At 39.7% G+C, this 15,261-nt stretch overlaps 1 protein-coding gene across 3 annotated transcripts in view; it reads right to left on the bottom strand.

The window, feature by feature from the left end:
* Positions 1 to 14,280: 14,280 nt before the first annotated feature.
* The window catches only part of IPO8 (importin 8), an 85,993-nt gene continuing 85,012 nt past the window's right edge, over positions 14,281 to 15,261 (bottom strand). For all 3 annotated transcript variants that reach the window (XM_019452366.2, XM_053894694.1, XM_019452368.2), the window contains one exon: positions 14,281 to 15,261. This exon is cut by the window's right edge and continues 977 nt beyond it. The gene's annotated coding sequence lies outside the window, so the exon portion shown is untranslated.

The raw sequence follows: 15,261 nt of genomic DNA, 5'->3' as shown, positions 1-15,261 counted from the left end.
CTATCGATTTGTTCCTTTATGCTTGTTAATAGCTGTTTATATATTTGGGAGCTTTCATGTTGGGTGCATAAATATTTACAATTGTTATATCTTCTTGTTGGATTATTCCTTTTACGATTTTTGTAGCATCCTTCTTTGTCCCTTGTAATAGTCTTTGTTTTAAGGTATATTTTGTCCAAAATAATATTGCTACCCTGGCTTTCTTTTCACTTCCATTTATACGATAAATACTTCATCCCTTCACTTTCAGTCTGCATGTGTGTGTAGGTCTGAAATGAGTCTCTTTTGGGCAGCATATAGAGGGCTTTGCTTTTTTATCCATTCTGCCACCCTTTGTCTTTGGATAATGAGCAGTTAGTCCGTTTACATTCAAAGTAATTATTGATTGGTATGTATTTATTGCCATTTTGTTACTTGACTTACTGTTGTTTTTGTAGTTCTTCTCTGTTCATTTGTCTTTAGTTGCATATCTATTACTGGTTTTGATTTGTGGTCACTGTTAGGTTTATATATACATTTATACATATAGCAGTCCTCAGATTAGGGAAGTTTTTAGCTATTATTTCTTCAAATACATTTTCTGCCCCTTTGTCCCTTCTCTTTCTGTGATCCCTATAATACGAATGATGTTACCATTGATGGTGTCACTGAGTTCCCTTAATCTATTCTCTTCTTTTAGTCTTTTTTATTTCTCCTGGTTAGCTTGATTGCTTTCCATTTCTCTGTCTCCAGATCACTAATCTGTTCATTTGTACTCTCTAGTCTAGTATTTATTCCATCTGGTATATTTTTCATTTTAATTATTAAATTCGTCATCTCTAATTGGTTCTCTTTTATGTTTTCTGTCTCTTTGTTGAGGGTTTCACTGAGGTTCTCCACACTTTTCTCAAATCCAATGAATATCTTTATGGCCATTACTTCAAATTCTCTATCAGGCATATAACTTATCTCTGTTTTGCTTAGCTCTCTTGCTCTGATTGTGTCCTGTTCTTTAATTTGAGACATATTCCTCTATCTCCTATTTTTGTCTAACTCTCTGTGTCTGTTTCTGTGCATTAAGAAAGTCAGTTATGTCTCCTATTCTTGAAAGTAGTGGTCTTATGAAGAAAAGGTCTGTGGTGTCCTGCAATGCAATATACCCTGTTCATCAGAAACTGGCACTTCAGGGGTGTCTCCTCTGTGTGTTGCATGCACCTTACTGTTGTGATTAAGCCACATTTCCTTTCTGTCCGGTTATCTTCAATGGCTGTCTTTGCCTGTTGTGGGGAGGGTTTGGCCCCGTATTGATAATAGGCCAGTCTGGGGCTGCCTTGGGTTTGAGTTGAGTCAGAGGAGGCATTTGCCAGAACTGTGGTCACATCAAACTGCAGAACACTTTCCCTGTGTTGCCCTGTGAGAGGCTTTCACTGGTGGGCAGGGCCTGCAGTCAGACCAGGTGTCTACCCCCAGCTCACTTCTAGGGCTGCAGTGGAAACTGTCTGTGTGATATCTTCCCCTCTTCCCATGGCAAAAGCCAATTTGGGGTGGTGCTGACCAGTGTAAGGGCTTCTTGCGCATTACCAGGCTTATGGCATCACTTTGGATGATCCCCTGCTGAGGGCAGGTTTGAAGGGGTGTCTTTGCAGGAAAACATGGGGGTGGGGTTCACAATGTTAGCAAGGTTTATACTTTCTACTGTGGGAAGAGTACTGGAGCTGCTTTGGGGAACTCCTGGGGAGATGAAGTTAAAGGGGGCAGTTTCACTGGAGAATGTGGGGGTGGGACATAACAGGGTATTAGCATTGCGTGCACAGGTCTGCTTTGGGAGGGAATGTGTTGCTACCTTGGAGAATAGCTGAGGGTTGGTTGTAGGGGTGGATCCAAAGAAGAGCATGAGGTGAGCTGCTGTTAACAAGCTAGGTGTAGAGTGTTGGCACTGCACGTATTCCCACAATTCCGAGTCATGTATCTCGGCTGGTGGGCAGGGAGGGAAATGGTACGCACTGCCTCTTTAGTTCTCAGAGAAGTCTCCTAAAGATACCTGCCCCTCCAGCATACATTCTGAGGTTACTAAATAAATCTCCTTCCCATATACCCTGGGTGTTTTTTCAAACTACTGCTTCTATGCTGTATCTCTACAGGGCTATTTGTTATGCTGTCCCTTTAAGGGCAGAGACTCATTTTTCTATTGCCCTCTCTTTCTCCCCAAGTTGAGCCACTGGTTTTTAAAGTTCCTAGTGTTGAGCCCCACTGATTGCAAGAACTCCTTAATTAAGCCCCTCTGGTTTTTAGAGTCAAATGTTATGGGGATTTGTCTCCCCATTGTGAGTCCCTGTGTCTGGGGTGCCTGGGGTGGGATCTGCTCCTCTCCGTTCTCTGTGTCTCTGGTGTCCCTCCCTCCCACGGCCAGTCTCATAGGTCAGTTTTGTTCCTAATGATGTCTCTACCCATCAATTTGATTTCCTGATCACATGTCCACCCTTCCTACCATTTTTCAATGTGGCCTCTTCTCTATGATTAGCAGGGGAGAGTCCACTAGTCGTTTTCTAGGTTCTTGACAATGGTGTGGGTGTTATCTAGGTGTATCCATGCGACCAGGTGAACTTAGAATCTTCCTACTCCACCATCTTTTCCAGACAGATGGGTTTTTGATGTAAAACAAAGTTTTACAGCCTTGTGATATCTCAGAAAATTTTCATTTTAAACTTGAAAGCCAAGAGTAGGTCATTTCAATTGATAAGCTTTAAGTTAAATACGTAGCGTGTAATTCTTTTAAATCTTCCTATATGTTATATTCTGCATTAGCTAGTACCCATTTTAACAGAAAAGGCATAAATGACAAGATTAGAAACCTCATCATGTCTCAGTTATCCATTCCAAACTCAATGCATCACCTTTGACTAGATGACAAGGTCATATCTGAAAGTCTTGTGCTTTGGAGACAGAAACAACCAGCTTCTTTAGCAACAAAAATGTCAGGAAGTAGGAAATTCCCTCAAGACCTGGATTTTAGATACCCTTATGAAGGTAGTGGAGATACAGGGATCCTTTTCATAATCCTCTGAATCACAGTGTAGGTGGTTGCCTAATAATTCTTGGTCCCTAGGGCATCTGGGTGGCTCAGTCAGTTAAGCATTTGACTTCGGCTTGGGTCATGATCTCTCAGTTCATGAGTTCAGGCCCCATGTTGTGCTCTGTGCTGACAGCTTAGAGCCTGGAGCCTGATTCGGATTCTGTGTCTCCTTCTCTCTCTCTGCCCCTTCCCCACTTGTGCTCTGTCTCTGTCTCTCTCAAAAATAAATAAAGTTTTAAAAAATAATAATTCTTGGTCCCTAAGTATAATGCTCATAGCCCCTGATAAACTCACCCAGACAAGAGGGGAAGGCCTAACACAGAATGCCAAGACGGGAGAGAGGGCAAAGAAGGGCTGCTGGGGTAATGTGATCTCTCCAGATGGATTCTTTCATCTTAGATGAAAAGGTCAGTCCTATGATCTTACTATTCTTTTGCAAACATTGCAGTGGTTGACTTTAATACAGGGATTAAGGTCTATCCTTTAAGTGATGTAATGTGAACAATTCTTTCTTAATCTTATATTGATTTAAGGCTCTGCATAGGCTTTGATTTAGTTAAGTGTGCGTAGTAGTTCACAGATAGCTGAATTCCAGCAACAACGACAATTGCTATACTTACACTGCAGCTGTTGAGCTGCTAACTTTTCTTTATAACAGTGTTATAGAATAGAAAGATAGTAGTTGTTTGAATACAACAGACATGATTCTCCATTTGTCTGTACTGTATTAAAATGTTTTAAAATCACATATTTTTTTAATTTTGAAAACACTCAAACCTTGAGTTACAGACTAGATTGTTTCCAGACTTTTTCATGAAACTTTAAAATACAGTAAATAATAATACTCCACTGATAATTTTTTAAGTAATTATTTAAGGGGATTTCATAATGTCTTAATGATAAGTGACACCTACACATGAGTGCTCCTTTTGAATTGGACTCAGAGTCATTTAAAAAATAATATCTTGGGGCACCTGGGTGGCTCAGTTAAGCATCTGACTCTTGATTCCGGCTCATGTCATGATCTCACAGTTCGTGAGTTCAAGGCCCGTGTCAGGCTCCAAACTGACAGCACAGAGCTTACTTGGGATTCTCTCTCTCTCCCTCCCTGCCCCTCTCCTGCTTGCTTGTTCTCGTTCTCTTTCTCTCTCAAAATAAATAAATAAACTTAAAGAAATAATAGCACGGATGTTTCTCTTCCTTTACTAGCTAAATTCTGGATCAATATACTATCTATGAGTGGCAAAGCTGAGAGAACGTAGTGGAGAACCGGGGGGTAGGTAGGGGAAATTAAAAATAAGTGCTCTGAAGTCTTGTGATGACTGAAAGAATGTAAAACAAAAATGTAAGAATGCATGAGATAGCATGTTTACATTGTGCCAAAAAAAAAAAAAAAAAAAAATACCACCCAAAAACAAAAACCAAAACCCAAAAGCCAATACCATACTTATTATTTCAAGGAATACATCACAATAGCAGGGTTACTTGTATCATTTGCCTTGAAGTAACAGGTATGCCCACTCATTGCCTGCCACACCCATATCTCACCTCTAAAGAAAATCAGGGAGGCCAAATGCCTTTTGGGGTTTGGGGCAAAACCATGCTCTATAGAGGAATTCCACAGAAGGTAGTGACAAACTGACCAATTTCGTTCTTTCTTTTTAATAGACACAGATTCAAAGAACTATGCAGAAATGGAAGTTCTGTCCTAACGTTTACCAACGTATGTGCTGGTGCTCCGTGAGCCCTGCTGTGTAGCTATCTTTGGGAGCAAGGGTGAGTGAGTAGCTAAGAGGGAGATGATAACCTGTTAGACCTAACATGTTCCTGAATCCTTGTGAAAGAGACCCTTGTCACTGAAGGTAACCAGGAATGTCTTTTGTAATCCTGAAAAACCAGAAACTGGGCTTCTGCTTCAGAAATGCCCACTAAGGCTGGAACAGGATGCTTGTTTTCGCCTCCCATTAATCTCTTACAGATAACATAGTCTTTCCCCTTCCTGAAACACAGATGGTGACACAAGGTCTAATTAAAGGTTAGCTGCCGATTAGGTGCATGTGAGCCCTTTGATCTCACTACAGTGCCTTTCTGTGCATCCCCTCACTCTAAAACTTCTGCACAGTAAAGCCCGAACTTTGCAGAGAATAACTATATACAGAGCCCGGATCATCTTCCACCCCATCCCCACTGTCAGTAAGTTACCCTGATAAAACTGTGCAAATTGTATGGAGTTGCCTGCTTCATTTCCGGTCTCACAGTGTCTTCTCAGTTTGGGGAATAGCTTCCTGTCCCTCCCCTAGCTTCTAACGGTAGAGATGAGAGTGTTCCACAGACAACACCTTCCCTCCAGCAGCAAATCATCTACTTCACCATCCAACTGTGGGGGTGGCTGCTGCTGTGGAGCTGTTTTCTCCTCCTAAAGGCCAGGTGCCTGCACAGAAAACTACCTGTCTCTGAGATCGTATTTAGCCTCTGAGAAGCTCAAAGTTCCAAGCTCATTGGCAGAACCTCAAATACCCATTTATTCATTTGTTCATATTAATCATGCTTGGTCTCCAGATACAGGGTATATAAAGAAGGCAAAATGTGTACAAAATACTATATAAAACATAGTCTCTTCCCTCAAATCCCTTACAATCAATGGCATGAGCAATTCAAGGCAGATCAGAAAAAATACAAGTGCTGTGAAAAAGAAGAGGAAGGACCTAACAGCAAGGCCAGCGATTATCCACTGTGAAGGAATTCTAATTTGCTAACATGCACGAGGAGAGACCAGTTGGAGTCAGATGGTCTGGAAATCAGCAGTCAAGATAGAGCTGCAGAAGTTTCCAGAATGAATGACTGCCAAGCAAGAGAAATGACGGTACTGTCCTCACTCACTAGACTGTACGAATGGGAGTCACTATAAACTAAGAGAGCTGAGTTGGGGACACTGGGCCACAGCTGAAAGGTGCCCATAAGGCCTTACTGCTTAGTTCTCATCTGCCCCAGTTCTTCCCTTCATCCTCAAGGATATCTTTTGGGAAAAGGCCACTCTTGCCTCAGTTGCTCTTAGCTCCCTGCATATTCCAAACCCTTTGGAAATCCTCCAATTTCTAGCTCTTGAGGGGCATCCATCTACTTGTGAAATCTTTTTCACACAGATCTCCAGGGTGAATTTCCTCTCACATGACCTGCAGGGAGCACATGCACTCTCTCACCTCCTCTATCCACAGCAGAGCCTCTCACCCCCTCCTCCCTTCAACACAGCCTTCTCCTCCCTCCGATGCCACTGCTGCCTGCCCCAGACTCTCCCACTGCCCAGTCACTGACTCTCTGTTGCACACACACCTCTCTTCTGGCTATGGGATCAGCCACACACACCTCTCTTCTGGCTATGGGATCAGCCACACACACCTCTCTTCTGGCTATGGGATCAGCCACAGCTGCCCTGGTGTCTGAGCTGCGTCCAACCCTTTGCTCACTGATTTTTGTGGCCTCACTCCCTAGCAGACTGCCCAAGAAGATTCCAACCCATCCAGAGTCAGCACTTACACACTGATCTTAATGGAGAGAATGAAATGGGGACGGGAGCCATTTCAGACCCATCTGGATTTTTTTTTTTAACAGATGAAACATATGTGTATGTGTAGTGGTCTCTGGTCACATGACCAAGTTTCCCCTTGATTTTCTCCATGGATTTTTTAGTTTTCACTCTTCCTTACTGAAGAGAAAAGTGGACTATAATTCACTATATTGCTTAAATGACATAATTTAAAATAATTGTTTTCTATCTTAGGAATTTTCCCTGATCAACAATTTACTGGTTTCAGTGTGGTCTTAACATAAGAGATGGGGAAAGGAACTTGCTGTCACGATAGGTAAGTACATGAGAATCAAAGGGCCAGCATTTACCATTGCACTCAGCTTTATTGTATTGTTATTCCATTTTTTTATTATCTTTTCATTATTTTTGAATTCCAGTATAATTAACGTACCGTGCTATATTAGTTTCTGGTTGAATCACTATATTGTAGTATATACATATACTGTGATTCAACAATCCTGTGAACACTGAATATGTATCAAGATAAGTATACTCTTAGTCCTTCACCTATTTTACTCATCCCCTCACCCACCTCCCCTCTAGTAAATACCCGTTTGTTCACTCTACTTAAGAGTTTTGGGTTGTCTTTTTTTCTTTGTTCATTTGTTTTGTTACTTAAATTCGACATATGAGTGAAATCATATGGTATTTGTCTTTCTCTAATGGACTTATTTCACTGAGCATTATACTCTCTAGCTCCATCCGTGTTGTTGCAAATGGCAAGATTTCATTCTTTTTATGGTTCAGTAATATTCCGGTGTATGGAATCCCTTCATCTAGTGATGGACACTGGACACATGAATTGCTTTCATATATTTAGCTCTTGTAAATAATGGTGCAATAAACACAGGAGTCCATGTATCTTTCCAGATTATTGTTTTCATATTAACTGGGTCAATACCCAGTCGTGAAATTACTGGATCATATGGTTATTTTATTTTCAATTTTTTGAGGAACCTCCATACTGCTTTCTACAGTGGCTGCACCAGTTTGCATTCCTACCAACAATGCATGAGGGTACCTTTTTCTACTCATCCTTACCAGCACTAGTTGTTTCTTCTGTGTTTTGTTTTGTTTTGTTCTGTTTTGTTTTAGTCATTTTGATAGCTATTAGGTGATATCTCATTGTGGTTTTTATTTGCATTTCTCTGATGATGAGTGATATTGAGCATGTTTTCATGTGTCTATTGGCTATTTGGATGTCTTCTTTGGATAAATCTCTATTATGTCTTCTGCCCATTTTTTAATTGAGTTGTTTGGTTTTGAGGTGTTGAGTTGTAGACTTATTTATATATTTTTTACACTAAACCCTTGTCAGATATATCATTTACAAATCTCTTCTTCCATTCAGTAGGTTGTCTTTTAGTTTTGTTGGTTGTTTCCTTTGCTGTACAGAAACTTTTTATTTTGATGAGCTCTTAATAGTTTATTTTTGCTTTCATTTTCCTTGCCACAGGACACATGTCTAGAAAAATATCGTTACAGCCAATGTCAGAGAAATTACTGTCTGTGCTCTCTTTGAGGAGTTTTATGGTTTCAGGTCTCACATTTAGGTCTTTAATCCACGTTGAGGTTATCTTTGTGTGTGATACAAGAAAATGGTCCAGGGTGCCTGGGTGGCTCAGTCAGTTAAGCTTCCAACTCTTGATTTCAGCTCAGGTCATGATCTGACCTCAGGCTCAGGAGCCTGCTTGGGATTCTTTATTTCCCTGTCTCTCTGCCCCTCTTCTCCCGCAAAAATAAATAAACTTGAAAAAAAAAGAAAATGGTCCCGTTTCATTCTTCTGCATTTAGCTGTCCAGTTTTCCCAACACCATTTCCCACTGCATATTCTTGCCTTCTTTGTAGTAGATCAATTGACCATATAATCATGGGTTTATTTCTGGACTCTCTATTCTGTTCTGGTGATTTATGTGTCTATTTTTGTGGTGATACCACACCATTTTGATTACTATAGCTTTCTAGTATGTCTTGGAAACTAGAATTGTGATGCCTCTAGTTTTGATTTAGCTATTAGTGGTCTTTTGTGTTTCCATGCAAATTTTAGGATTCTTTGTTCTACTATTGTGAAAAATTTTATTGGTATTTTCATAGAGATTGCATTAAATTTCTGTAGATTACTTTGAGTATTAACAATATTTTAATATTTGTTTTCCCAATCCATGAGCATGGAATATGTTTCCATTTGTTTGTGTCATCTTCAATCTCTTTCATTAATGTTTTATACTTTTCAGAGTACAGGTCTTTCACTTCCTTAGTTTAGTCTTAGGTATTTTACTCTTTTTAGTGCAATTATAAATGGGATTATTTTCTTAATTTCTTCTTCTGCTACTTCATTATTAGTGTACACAAATGCAATGAATTTCTGTATATTGATTTTGGATTCTGCAACCTTACTTAATTCATTTATCAGTTCTAGTAGTTTTTTGATGGAGTGCTTAGGGTTTTCTACATATAGTCTCCTGTCATCTGCAAATAGTGAAAGTTTTACTTCTTCCTCACCAGTTTCAATACATTTTATTCCTTTTTCTTGTATGAATGCTGTGGCTACAACCTCCAGCACTCTCCTGAATAAAAATAGTGAGAATGGACATTCTTGTCTTGTTCCTGAAAAGCTCTCAATTTTTCACCATTGAGTATGATGTTAGCCGTGGGTTTTTCATATGTAGTCTTTATTATGTTGAGCTACTTTCCCTCTAAACCTACTTTGTTGAGGACTTCTATCTTAACTGGATGTTGTACTTGTCAACTGCTGTTTCAGCATCTATTGAAATGATCATATGGTTTTTATCATCTCCTATTGATGATGTATCATGTTGATAGATTTGCAAATATTGAATTACACCTGTATCCCAGAAATAAATCCCACTTGATCATAGTGAATGATTTAGTGTATTATTGTATTTAGTATGCTAATATTTTGTTGAGGATGTTTGCACCAATGTTGATCGGAGATACTGGCCTATAGTTCTCTTTTTTTTTTTTTAGTAGTGTCTTTAGTTGGTTTTGGTATCAGAGTAATGCTGGCCTCATAGAATGAATTTGGAAGCTGTCCTTCCTCTTATATTTTTTGGAATAGTTTGAGAAGAAAAGGTATTAACTCTTTTTTAGATGTTCAGTAGAATTAATCTGTGAAGCCATCTGGTCCTGGACTGGGAATTTTCTTATTACTAACTCAATTTCATTCTGGTAATCAGTCTGTTCACATATTCTATTTCTTCCTGTTTCAGGAAGGTTGTTTGGGAGGTTGTATGTTTCTAGAAATTTATCCATTTCTTGTAAGTTGTCCAGTTTGTTGCCATTTTTCATAATAGTCTCTTAGAATTCTTTGTATTTCTGTAGTGTTAGGTGATATTTCTCCTCTTGAATTTCTGATTTTGTTTATTTTAGTTCTCTCTCTCTCTCTCTTTTTTTGGATGAGTTTGGCTGAAAGTTTTTCAATTTTGTTGATCCTTTCAAAGAACCAGCTCCTGGCTCCGTTGATTAGTTCTATTGGGTGTTGTTGTTGTTGATGTTGTTGTTTCTATTTCATTTATTTCTGCCCAATCTATTATTTCCTTCCTTCTGCTTGTTTGGGGACTTGTTTGCTCTTTTTCTTGTTCCCTCAGGTGTAAGGTTAGGTTGTTTATTTAAGATTTTTCTTCTTTCTTGAGATATTGTTATAATCTCTCTTAGAAAAGCTTTTACTGCATCCTGAATGAATGAATGTGGACCATTGTGTTTTCATTTTCATTTGTTTCCATGTATTTTTTTATTTCCTCTTTGATTTTTTTTTGGTTGACCCATTTATTGTTTAATAGCATGATATTTAACCTCCATGTATTTGTGTTCTTTCCAGATTTTTTGTTTGGTCAATTTCTAGTTTCATAGCATTGTGTTCAGAAGAGATGCATGGTATAAGTTCTATCTTTTAAAATTTGTTGAGACTTGCTTTGTGGCCTAATACGTGATCTATTGTGGAGAATGTTTCATGTGCACTTGAAAAGAATGTGTATTCTGTTGTTTAGGATGGAATGTTCTGAATATATGTTAAATCCATCTGGTCCAGTGTGTCATTTAAAGGCATTGTTTCTTTGTTGATTTTCTGTTTGGATGATCTGTCCATTGTTGTAAGTGGAGTGTTAAAGTCCCCTACTATTACTTACTTTGTTAATAGCTGCTTTATATATTTGGGAGCTTTCATGTTGGGTGCATAAATATTTGAAATTGTTATATCCTCTTGTTGGATTAGTCCCTTTATGATTATGTAGGGTTCTTCTTTGTCTCTTGTAAAGGTCTTTGTTTTAAGGTCTATTTTCTCCAATATAAGTATTGCTACCCTTGCTTTCTTTTCACTTCCATTTGCATGAGAATTGTTTTTCCATCTCTTCACTTGCAGTCTGCATGTATGTTTAGGTCTGAAATGAGTCTCTTGTAGGCAGCATATATATGGGTCTTGATTTTTTATCTACTCAGTCACCCTTTGTCTTTTGATATGAGCATTTATTTGGTCCATTTACATTCAAAGTAATCATTGAGAGGCATGTACTTATTACCATTTTGTTACTTTAAGTTGTTTTTGTAGTTCTTCTTCTCTTGCCCTCTTCTCTTGTGGTTTGCTGGCATTCTTTAGTGGTATACTTGGATTCCTTTCTCTTTATTTTTTGCATATCTATTACTGGTTTTTGATTTCTGGTTTCCATTAGGTTTATATATAATATACATATAGGTGTCTATGCTAAGCTGATGGTCACTTAAGTTTGAACTCATTCTAAAAGCACATAAAGTTTTATTCCTCTCTCTCTCTCTCTCTCTCTCTCTCTCTCATGTTTTAGGCACATCATGTCATACTTTAAATCCTTTTATTTTGTGAATCCTTGACTGATTTTTATAGATATACTTGATTTTACTGATTCGACTTGAGCTTTCTATTTTTCCTACTCCTGCCTATGGTCTTCCCTTTCCACTCAAAGAATCCCCTTTCAGATTTCCTCTAAAGTTTACTGGCGGTGAATTCCTTTAACTTTTGTTTTTGTAGAAAACTTTATCTCTCCTTCCATTCTGAAAGATAGCCTTGCCAGATAAGGTATTCTTGGTTGTAGGTTATTTTCTTTCAACACTTCAAATAAATCATGCCACTCCCATCTGGTCAGCAAAGTTTCTGCTGAAAAACCACCTGATAGTCCTTAAGGGGTTTTCTTTCCTGTAACTGTTTTCTCCTGCTGCTTTTAAAATTCTCTTTATCACTACTTTTTGCCATTTTAATTACTCTGTGTCATGGTGTGGACCTCCTTGGGTTGATTTTGTTCGGTGCTCTCTGTGCCTCCTGGATCTGAATTTCTGTTTCCCTCCCCAGAGTTTGGAAGTTTTTAGCTCTTAGTTCTTCAAATAAATTTTCTGCCCCTTTCCCTCTCTTCTTCAGGGATCCCTATAATGTAAATGTTATGCTAGATAGCATCATTGAGTCCCCTTAATCTAGTCCCATTTTTTCTTTTTTCTTTCTCCTGTTCATCATGATTGCTCTCCATCCATTACTCTGTTCTCCAGATCACTGATCCGTTCTTTCTCTGGTCTTATTCCAATTATTCATTTCAGTTATTGAGATTTTCATCTCTGTTTGGTTCTCTTTTATGTTTTCTGTCTCTTCGTTGAGGGTGTCAATGAGGTCCTCCACTCTTTTCTCAAATCTGATGAGAATTTTTATGGCCACTACTTTAAATTCTCTATCAGGCATATTACTTATTTCTGCTTGTTTAGCTTTCTTGCTGTGATTTTGTCCTATTCTTTCTTTTGGAACAAATCATCTGTCTTCTCATTTTGTCTAACTCTCTGGGTCTGTTTCTGGGTGTTAGAAAAATTAGCTATGTCTCCTACTCTTCAAAGTATTGTCCTTATGAAAAAGAGGCCCTGTGGTGCCCTGCAGTGCAGAGACCCCCACTTACAGAAACAGGTGCTTCAGGGGCGTCTCCTATATGCGTTGCATGCACCCTATTGTGGCTGAGCTGCATTTGCTTTCAGTCTAATTGTCCGCAATGGCTGTTCCTGACTATTGTGGGTACGGTTTGGTCCCTGTGTCAATGGGCCAATAGGGGGAATACCTTGGGCTTGAGTTGAGCCAAACCAGGTGTTTGCCAGAGCTGCAGTAGCACCCAATTGCAGGGCACTCTCCCTATGTTGAACCCTGAGATGTTCACTGCTGGGTAGGGCCTGCAGTCAGACCACATATCTTCACACAGTCACTGCTGGCACATTTGGACTGGTATGTATGGTTTTCCTCACCCTTCCTCAGGGCAGGAGTCATTTCAGAGTGGTGCTGGCCAGGGCTGCTTTCATACTATCAAGCTTGTGGCACTGCTTCGGATGGACTTCTGAGTGTGGTTTGGGGGGAGATGGGTGCACTTGTTAGCAAAGCTAGATGGAGAGTGTCAAAGCTACGCTGGTTCCTGCAGGTATCTAGGCTAGGGGGCAGAGGAGAGAAATGGTGCTTGCTAGCTCTTTTGTTCTTGGAGAAATGTAAGATCCCTGCCCCTCCAGCACACATTCTGAGATTAGTAAATATATCTTCCTGTATATCCCAGGCATTTTTTTTTTTTAATTTTTTTTTTTTTAACATTTATTCATTTTTGAGACAGAGAGAGACAGAGCATGAACGGGGGAAGGTCAGAGAGAGAGGGAGACACAGAATCCGAAACAGGCTCCAGGCTCTGAGCTGTCAGCACAGAGCCCGACGCGGGGCTCGAACTCACAGACCGCGAGATCATGACCTGAGCCGAAGTCGGATGTTCAACCGACCGAGCCACCCAGGCGCCCTCCCAGGCATTTTTAAAACTGCTGCTTCTATGCCATATCTCAGTAGGGTTGTTTGCTATGCTGTCTCTTTAAGGGTGAGGACTCAGTTTCCTCTTGCCCTCTTGCTCTGAGCAAAGCCTGATGATTTTTAAAGTTCCCAGTGTTGAGCCCCATTGATCGTAAAAACTCATAAAGTTCAGTCCTTCCCGCTTTCAAAGGCAAAAATTATGGGGATTCATCTTCCCATGGTGGATCCCCCATGCCTGGGGTGCTGGATGTAGAGTCTGCTAGTCTCTTCTATCCATGCCTGAGGTGTGCCTCCCTCCCCTCCTCAGTTTTGAGAGGCGGTTTGGTTTCTAACTGCATTGCTGCCCTTCCTACACTCTTTGAAGTGGCCTCTTCTCTACATTAAGCAGTGAAAGTCTGTTCTGCGAGTCTTTGGGTCATTTTCTGGCTTATTTACACTGATGTGGATTTTATCTAAGTGTATTCATGGTAGTAAGTGAGGTAAGGATCTTTCTACTCTGCCATCTTCCCTGGAAGTCCCCGTTCCACTCAACTTTGACCTCTCCTAATCTGATGACAGTCTATCAGAAAATGGCTCTCTTTCCAGCACCTTTTTTATTTTCCTTCAAAGTCCTGCTGTGGCTTAATGGCCTTAGCTTTTTCAGAGTTTGTATCTTTCTCATCGGGATACCACAGTTGATGAGACGGGCTCTAGCTCCCAACCGCTCCCCACTCTCGCCGCTCCTGATGAGCCCTTGTTACCCTCCCAGGCCAACAGTTACCTTGCTCCACCTGCCCCCAAATAAGGATTTTTATCACCTGCTTAAAGCACCTCCGCATTTCAGATTTCACACAAAGGGGTTCAGAATCCTGGGAATCAGTCCATGTTTTATTTTACAGTACATTCATATAAGTTCCTGCATTTCCAAGGTAACCAGATCACATTCAGGTTAGCACTGCTGGTAACAAAATTATACAACTACCCTGGCTTCAAAAACAAGATAGGATGATACACATTAATATCTGTTTCCCTTTAATACTGTAGAAGACAATACCTCACAAAAATAAAATCACATGCCTTTTACAATCCAGTGTGAAGGCATATTTATGTTAAAAGAAACCATTTTAGACATGTGGAGAAGAAGAGTTTCAAAGCTTAAGATATCTAAAATGTCCCCCCAGTGCCATCTGTCTCTTCTGTCAGCTGGCACATTCAATATCAATGCCTTGGGAAGAGAGGGACAGAGGAAAGCAAGGGACCATTTAGCTCTGAAACTCATGGCTTCTTAGGCTACTTCTGTAAAAACTACTTAAATAACCTAAAATGCTAAAAAGAGTTAATATTAACAAGGGATGGTAATATAGGAAGCACCTGGAGAAAATTCCTCCAGTAACTGAGGGGAAATAGAAGCTGCAGACATTTCACAAAAATGGAAAACTGTATCACATCCAGTAATACATTAAGTTTTGAAAATACACTTTCACTTTACTGTACGAAAAGACTATGATCCATGTTCTAGTCTTGAATCTGTTCATAAAAAGAGCCACAGCCTCCATCTGCAATATTTTCTGTAGGCATCATTACCATCAAAGAGTGACCAATATCCCAACCCTTGAAGAATATAACAAGCCAAACTGAGCTATAATAAAGGCTAGAATGAATTAGGTAGGAGAAAATTCAGATGTGTGAGAAGTAGAAGTTAAATTCATTTGGGTCATTTTTTCTAGATAAAAAAGGTTAGAAAATGTTTTGGACCCAGGTCCAACATAGCTGGAATGATAAGTTGTTGAAAATGCAAGCCCCCATCCAGAAACCACGTGCTTAACGTAGCACCCTTCTCCCGGAAGT

The sequence above is a fragment of the Panthera pardus genome, unplaced genomic scaffold, assembly GCF_024362965.1.
Source record: "Panthera pardus isolate Hobbes unplaced genomic scaffold, ASM2436296v1 HiC_scaffold_6, whole genome shotgun sequence".
In the NCBI taxonomy this organism is placed as follows: Eukaryota; Metazoa; Chordata; class Mammalia; order Carnivora; family Felidae; genus Panthera; species Panthera pardus.
The sequence above is the reverse complement of the archived record's forward strand: the minus strand, read 5'-3'. Positions and strand labels throughout refer to the sequence as shown.